Consider the following 927-nt stretch of genomic DNA (forward strand, 5'->3'; position numbering starts at 1 on the left):
GGTCACATACGGCACAGTCGTTGAATATAGAATTCCTCTTTAGACATTTACATGGTAATTTCAGTAGATAGTCTAACTTTTTCATTCAAATATAGTAAAATGTTTACTAGTTTCTATTTTGCCTACCACGCCTATCGGGAAGTTCCATGATACTCCCATCATCGTTTATTTTTGAACAGCTTCTACAACTTCTTCTACTATCATGTCTGCGCTACTATCTATTCCACTTGAGTAAAATGTGTGGATCGATAATCGACTATACTATTCCACGCCGTGGTTTAGTCCATCGCGTTGTTACACTTGTTATTTTTCTTCCGCATCTTCTCTGTTTTTTCTGAGCAAAAAAGCAGCTTGAACCTTACGTGTATACTGAATACATCCGCTTATATCAGCTCTTTGTATCTGATGATGTCCATCGTGACGTTTTTGTTCTAAAATTCTAACATTCTATTTTTATCCCTCTTGCTCTTTTTTTCTACTTTCGTTTCCCTCAATAATAGTCCTTGTTCTCTCTCTCTTTTGCACTAGTCATTCCTGGCAGTTACTTGTTTGCGCTGCAGTCTTGCCATTGATTAGAGCGCCTATGCTTCTTTTTGCTAGTCGTTGCTCAAACCTGTACTACTACTTTATTATCATTACTATTATCATTACTATTATTACTGCTATTATTATATTATTCGTATATACATATACTCACAACACTCTCCTATTATTATAATCATTATTATTATTATAACCCTAAGTAATATCTAAAAAAAAACAAAATTAAAAAAATAGATTGGCATTGACTTTTTCATACCCTATCACTATACTGCCTTACTCTTATAGGAGGCTGTAATACCAAATTTTCATATTATCAAAATATTTGAAAATTTCAAAATTTGCATGTTTGCATAAAAAAGTGTTAAATTTGTGATATGTATCTAA

This window comes from Trypanosoma equiperdum (genome assembly GCF_001457755.1).
Source record: "Trypanosoma equiperdum strain OVI genome assembly, contig: ctg_281, whole genome shotgun sequence".
Classification (NCBI taxonomy): domain Eukaryota; phylum Euglenozoa; class Kinetoplastea; order Trypanosomatida; family Trypanosomatidae; genus Trypanosoma; species Trypanosoma equiperdum.